The sequence below is a fragment of the Pristiophorus japonicus genome, chromosome 23 (genome assembly GCF_044704955.1).
Source record: "Pristiophorus japonicus isolate sPriJap1 chromosome 23, sPriJap1.hap1, whole genome shotgun sequence".
In the NCBI taxonomy this organism is placed as follows: domain Eukaryota; kingdom Metazoa; phylum Chordata; class Chondrichthyes; family Pristiophoridae; genus Pristiophorus; species Pristiophorus japonicus.
The window spans coordinates 21,368,371-21,375,261 of NC_091999.1; the positions used below are offsets into that span (position 1 = coordinate 21,368,371).

Here is a 6,891-nt window from a genome sequence, read left to right on the forward strand (position 1 = left end):
GGACTGTGCGTCTCGTGAGAATGAGGAACTGAAAGATATCCTTATTGGCGGGAAATTGTGTTGGAGAAATTGTTGGGATTAAAAGCCGATAAATCCCCGGCTCCTGATAGTCTGCATCCCAGAGTACTTAAGGAAGTGGCCCTAGAAATAGTGGATGCATTGGTGATCATTTTCCAACAATCTATCGACTCTGGATCAGTTCCTATGGACTAGAGGGTAGCTAATGTGATGGCACTTTTTAAAAAAGGAGGGAGAGAGAAAGCAGCTAATTATAGACCGGTTAGCCTGGCATCAGTCGTGGGGAAAATATTGGAATCAATCATTAAGGATGAAATAGCAGCCCACTTGGAAAGCAGTGACAGGATCGGACCGAGTCAGCATGGATTTATGAAAGTGAAATCACGCTTGACGAATGTTCTGGAATTTTTTGAGGATGTAATGAGTAGAGTGGACAAGGGAGAACCAGTGGATGTGGTGTATTTGGACTTTCAATAGGCTTTTGACAAGATCCCGCACGAGAGATTGGTGCTCACAATCAAAGCGCATGGTATTGGGATTAATGTACTGACATGGATAGAGAACTGGTTGGCAGACAGGATGCAGAGAATCGGGATAAACGGTTCCTTTTCAAACTGGCAGGAAGTGACTAGTGGGGTGCCGCAGGGCTCAGTGCTGGGACTCCAGCTCTTTACAATATACATGAACGATTTGGTTGAAGGAATAGAGTGTAATATCTCCAAGTTTGCGGATGACACTAAACTGGGTGGCGGTCCGAGCTGTGAGGAGGACGCTAAGAGGCTGCAGGGTGAATTTAACAGATTAGGTGAGTGGGCAAATACATGGCAGATGCAGTATAATGTGGATAAATGTGAGGTTATCAATTTTGGGGGCAACAACACGAAGGCAGAATATTATCTGAATGGCGGAAAACTAGAAAAAGGGGAGGTGCAGTGAGACCTTGGTGTTATGGTTCATCAGTCACTGAAAGTGGGCATGCAGGTACAGCAGGCGGTAAAGAAGGCAAATGGTATGTTGGCCTTCGTAGCTAGAGGATTTGAATATAGGAGCCAGAAGATCTTACTGCAGTTGCACAAGGCCTTCGTGAGGACACACCTGGAATATTGTGTTCAGTTTTGGTCTCCTAGTCTGAGGAAGGACGTTCTTGCTGTTGAGGGAGTGCAGCGAAGGTTCACCAGACTGATTCCAGGGATGGCAGGACTGTCATATGAGGAGAGATTGGATCAACTAGGCCTTTAATCACTGGCGTTTAGAATGATGAGAGGGGATCTCATAGAATCATATAAGATTCTGACGGGACTGCACAGGTTAGATTCGGGAAGAATGTCCTCGATGTTGGGGAAGCCAGAACTAGGTGACATAGTCTTAAGATAAGGGGTAGGCCATTTAGCAGTGAGATGAGTAGAAACTTCTTCACTCAGAGAGTTGTTGACCTGTGGAATTCCCTGCCACAGAGAGTTGTTGAAGCCAGTTCATTGGATATATTCAAGAGGGAGTTAGATATGGTCCTTACGGTTAAGTGGATGAAGTGGGATGGAGAGGAAAACAGGAAAGGGTAACTGAAAGAATGATCAGCCATGATAATATTGAATGGCGGTGCAGGCTCGAAGGGCCTAATGGCCTACTCCTGCAGTTAATTTCTATGTTTCTATGTTTCAAAAACAGAAAATGATGCAAATACTCATCAGATTAGAGACAGGAACAAAATGAGACAGGCAAAGACACGGACAAGGAGGATGGGAAAGAGAGAGACAGTCAGACAGAGAGTCTGAGAGAATCGCATTGGAACAGAACTGGACACCGTGAGAAAGAGACAGATTGAGAGACAGAGACAAACAGAGAACCAGGCACAGACAGAGTGAGTCAGAGAGAGGCAGACTGAGGGAGACAAAGGCTCAAGCACACAAACACATACACAGCTCTTTAAAGAGAGAAAGGCAGAGACTGAGATACACAGCTACATTTCACAATTTCATTTCATGCTCGGCTTAGAGTGTCACAGAGTTACAGAAAATTGCAGATTCAACAGATGAGAATCATGTATCACTGGGCAGGATGGGAAAAATCTCTGTTAAATTAAAGAGATTCTAGGTTTGGGCTTCGAATCAACGCGGGAAAAACCCATTGAATTTTATGGCCAACGCCGTAACCACTCGCCCATCCTGGTCTTTGTAGCGTTTGGATTCTGTCTCTGTGAGAATGTGGCCTTCAGCTCCACCCCCACAGCAACACACACACATAAACATCGGGTTTCAGGGAGCATTTCCGAACATTTTTCGGAATATTGACACAGGGGCAAGTATCCTATTCTTTTTCGAGTAATGCTCTGGGACCTCACACAACCACCAGAGTGCGCAGACGGAGCTTCAATTTAACATTTCATCCGAAAGTCAACAGTTTCAACAATGCAAAATTCCCCAAGTGCTGCAGTTGAGTGTTAGCCAAGATTAAATGCTCAAGTCTCAGGAGTGCGACTTGAACACACAAACTCCTGATTCAGTCAAGAATGCTGCCACTGAACCAAAGCTGAGACAAAAGTTCACAGCCATATCACTTTCCCCAAGTCTTTTTTTTAAGTTCCAGGACATATCAAATTCATGGTGATGATTTCCACAGACAGTTGCACATACACATAGACATTTTTACAGATAGACAGACACAGAGACACACACACAAAAATGTACACGCACCAACGGACATGCACAGATGCCTTAGACATCTCGAAGGATAGACAGGCTGAATCACTGTCGCAACTTTGTCTGATTTTTGCGATTTTCTATCCGTATGTATCGTGAATATTGCAGATTAATGAAAGAAAGAAAACAGCGGCGGCATTGAAAGGTGTGGGACGTTGTTCCGTCTATCTCAGAATCAGTTTTGCAGGGACCTGATTAAATTGTCAAACAGAATGAAATATGCTGAGAAACGGAGTTGGCAGAATTCAAATCTATGCGGGGATACCCGAATAGGTTTTTCGTCTATGGCCTTAACCACTGGGCCACGACTACTGGCTCGCTGCCTTTTTAAATGTTACTCAGTTAAAACTCAACTATCCATTTATGTGCAGCAGACGGCCACAGATTCGCGAAAAAGTCACCGTTTGCTAATGATCTGGAAGAGGCTGTATTTTTGCTGCTCTATATTGCTCTGGAACGTTTTAATATTAATCTATACCAAGAAACAGAAGCAAAATTCTGCCTTTTGTAAAATGCAGCATCCCCGTTAGGGAGTCGAACCGTGGTCTCCCGTGTGACAGGTGGGGATAGTCACCACTCTCCCACGAGGAATTGATGCGCATGGGTTTTGTCAAAGCAATATTAGAGCTGTGAATAGAACTGGACACCATGAGAAGTCGACAGACACATTGCGAGACAGAGACAAACCGACAAACAGGGAGATCGAGACTACGAGAGACAGCAAGTGTGAGACTGAAAACGAGAGGCAGACTGAGTGAGAAAAAGACTCTCAAACACATACATCTAAAGAGATCTGTGTGTGTTATCTATAAAGAGAAAGAGGGAAAGAGTGAGAGAAAGACAATCATAAAGATAGTGACAAGGAGAGAGACAGATGGAGAGAGAGCGACAGATAGACAGAGAGACAAAGAAATAAAAAGAAAATGTTGGAAATTCTCAGCAGGTTAGAGACAGGAACTACCAGCGACAGGCAAAGAGAGACAGGCAGGCAGAGACATAGATAGACAGAGATGATGGGAAAGAGTGAGACAGTCAGACAGAGAGACTGAGAGAATTCCATTGGAACACAACTGGACACCGTGAGAAAGAGACAGGCACATTGAGAGACAGAGACAAACAGCGAAACAGGGAGAAACAGACAGCGAGGTAGAGACAGAGAGAGTCAGAAAGTTTGATACTGTGAGGGAGGGTCAGACTGAGTGAGGCAAAGACTCAAACACATACATATACAGAGATGTGTTTGTGTGATTTATAAAGAGAGGGAGGGAAAGAGTGAGAGAAAGACAGGGACAAGGAGAGAGACAAAGAAGGAGACAGATAGAGAGAAAGATAAATAGAGAGAGAGAGACATCGAGACAAAAACAGAAAATGATGGAAATATTCATCAGGTTAGAGACAGGGACGAGCAGAGACAGGCAAAGACATAGATGATGGGAAAGAACGAGACAGTCAGACAGAGAGTATGACAGAATCCCATTGGAACAGAACTGGATACCGTGTGAAGCAGACAGATTAAGAGACAGAGACAAACAGAGAAACAGGGAAAGACAGAGTGAATCAGAGAGAGGCAGACTGAGAGAGACAAAGACTCTCAAACACACAAATACATATACAGCTCTCTAAAGAGAGAGCGAGAGGCAGAGACTGAACGATGCAGATACATTTCCCAATTTAATTTCATTATCTGCTCAGATTGTCACCGAGCTGCAGAAAAATGCAAATGCAACAGATGGAAATCAGTTATCACTGAGCAGAATGGGAGAAATCACTGTTTAATTAAGTAATTACCAGGAGTGGGGTTCGAACCCACCCGGGTATAAACCCATTGGATCTTAAGCCCAACGCCTTAACCACTCGGCCATCTGGTGCCGTCAGCATTTGGATTCTGTCTATGTGAGAATCTGGGCTTCAACTCCACCTCCAGAGACGCACACAAACACATCGGGTTTCAGGGAGCATTTCCGAACATTTTTCGGAATATTGACACGGGGGCAACTCTCCTATTCTTTTTCCAGCAATGCTCTGGGACCTCACACAACCACCCGAGTGCGCAGACGGAGCTTCAATTTAACATTACATCCGAAAGTCAACAGTTTCAACACTGCAAAATTCCCCAAGTGCTGCAGTTGAGTGTTAGCCAAGATTAAATGCTCAAGTCTCAGGAGTGCGAATTGAACATACAAACTACTGATTCAGTCAAGAATGCTGCCACTGAACCAAAGCTGAGACAAAAGTTCACAGCCATATCACTTTCCCCAAGTCTTTTTTTTAAGTTCCAGGACATATCAAATTCACGGTGATGATTTCCACAGACAGTTGCACATACACATAGGCATTTTTACAGATAGACAGACACAGAGACACACACACAAAAATGTACACGCACCAACGGACATGCACAGATGCCTTAGACATCTCGAAGGATAGACAGGCTGAATCACTGTCGCAACTTTGTCTGATTTTTGCGATTTTCTATCCGTATGTATCGTGAATATTGCAGATTAATGAAAGAAAGAAAACAGCGGCGGCATTGAAAGGTGTGGGACGTTGTTCCGTCTATCTCAGAATCAGTTTTGCAGGGACCTGATTAAATTGTCAAACAGAATGAAATATGCTGAGAAACGGAGTTGGCAGAATTCAAATCTATGCGGGGATACCCGAATAGGTTTTTCGTCTATGGCCTTAACCACTGGGCCACGACTACTGGCTCGCTGCCTTTTTAAATGTTACTCAGTTAAAACTCAACTATCCATTTATGTGCAGCAGACGGCCACAGATTCGTGAAAAAGTCACCGTTTGCTAATGATCTGGAAGAGGCTGTATTTTTGCTGCTCTATATTGCTCTGGAACGTTTTAATATTAATCTATACCAAGAAACAGAAGCAAAATTCTGCCTTTTGTAAAATGCAGCATCCCCGTTAGGGAGTTGAACCGTGGTATCCCGTGTGACAGGTGGGGATAGTCACCACTCTCCCACGAGGAATTGATGCGCCTGGGTTTTGTCAAAGCAATATTAGAGCTGTGAATAGAACTGGACACCATGAGAAGTCGACAGACACATTGCGAGACAGAGACAAACCGACAAACAGGGAGATCGAGACTACGAGAGACAGCAAGTGTGAGACTGAAAACGAGAGGCAGACTGAGTGAGAAAAAGACTCTCAAACACATACATCTAAAGAGATCTGTGTGTGTTATCTATAAAGAGAAAGAGGGAAAGAGTGAGAGAAAGACAATCATAAAGATAGTGACAAGGAGAGAGACAGATGGAGAGAGAGCGACAGATAGACAGAGAGACAAAGAAATAAAAAGAAAATGTTGGAAATTCTCAGCAGGTTAGAGACAGGAACTACCAGCGACAGCCAAAGAGAGACAGGCAGGCCGAGACATAGATAAACAGAGATGATGGGAAAGAGTGAGACAGTCAGACAGAGAGACTGAGAGAATTCCATTGGAACACAACTGGACACCGTGAGAAAGAGACAGGCACATTGAGAGACAGAGACAAACAGCGAAACAGGGAGAAACAGACAGCGAGGTAGAGACAGAGAGAGTCAGAAAGTTTGATACTGTGAGGGAGGGTCAGACTGAGTGAGGCAAAGACTCAAACACATACATATACAGAGATGTGTTTGTGTGATTTATAAAGAGAGGGAGGGAAAGAGTGAGAGAAAGACAGGGACAAGGAGAGAGACAAAGAAGGAGACAGATAGAGAGAAAGATAAATAGAGAGAGAGAGACATCGAGACAAAAACAGAAAATGATGGAAATATTCATCAGGTTAGAGACAGGGACGAGCAGAGACAGGCAAAGACATAGATGATGGGAAAGAACGAGACAGTCAGACAGAGAGTATGACAGAATCCCATTGGAACAGAACTGGATACCGTGTGAAGCAGACAGATTAAGAGACAGAGACAAACAGAGAAACAGGGAAAGACAGAGTGAATCAGAGAGAGGCAGACTGAGAGAGACAAAGACTCTCAAACACACAAATACATATACAGCTCTCTAAAGAGAGAGCGAGAGGCAGAGACTGAACGATGCAGATACATTTCCCAATTTAATTTCATTATCTGCTCAGATTGTCACCGAGCTGCAGAAAAATGCAAATGCAACAGATGGAAATCAGTTATCACTGAGCAGAATGGGAGAAATCACTGTTTAATTAAGTAAT

At 43.9% G+C, this 6,891-nt stretch overlaps 1 non-coding gene across 1 annotated transcript; it reads right to left on the reverse strand.

The window, feature by feature from the left end:
• Positions 1-4,498: 4,498 nt before the first annotated feature.
• trnal-uaa (transfer RNA leucine (anticodon UAA)) lies at positions 4,499-4,582 on the reverse strand. The gene has a single exon. It is a non-coding gene; the product is annotated as a tRNA-Leu (tRNA).
• Positions 4,583-6,891: the final 2,309 nt, after the last annotated feature.